The following is a 411-nucleotide window of genomic DNA, read 5'->3' on the forward strand; positions in this document are numbered from 1 at the left end:
TGAGGGAACATACACCTGTGAACTGAGTGATGCTGAGGAGACACTGACGACCAACACCTTTCTCAGGATGGAGAATCCAGGTGAGGCAGCTTTAAGTGAGGAACTGTTATTATCTGTGTGACCTGCAACAATCTAAACACAAAACAGCATCATGAGGCATCGAGGGACAGTTCAAGTAACTGATTATTTTTCTTCAGTCAATGTTCCAGGTATCAGACTCTGGGTGATTGGAGTCATTGTGGTCATACTAATCATAGCAGTTGGTCTGGTACTGTGCTGTTGCAGAAGACAAGGTAAAATAATATCCTGTTTACAATTTTTAAGTCATTTGTTGTTTGTATTGATGATGTTGTTTTTTGGACTCAAAACATCTCAGGTCAACAAGGAAGAGCCCGAAGAACATGAAGAGCA

The 411-nt window shown here is 41.1% G+C and overlaps 1 long non-coding RNA gene across 1 annotated transcript; it reads left to right on the top strand.

Annotated features, from left to right (window-relative positions):
• Positions 1 to 410, top strand: LOC111645758 (uncharacterized). Its single transcript, XR_002759896.2, has 3 exons — positions 1 to 80; positions 198 to 293; positions 377 to 410. It is a non-coding gene; the product is annotated as an uncharacterized LOC111645758 (long non-coding RNA).
• The last annotated feature ends 1 nt before the right edge of the window (position 411 follows it).

This window comes from Seriola lalandi, unplaced genomic scaffold, assembly GCF_002814215.2.
Source record: "Seriola lalandi dorsalis isolate HSWRI2012SDOR001 ecotype SW California unplaced genomic scaffold, Sedor1 jcf7180002021685, whole genome shotgun sequence".
Classification (NCBI taxonomy): Eukaryota; Metazoa; Chordata; class Actinopteri; order Carangiformes; family Carangidae; genus Seriola; species Seriola lalandi.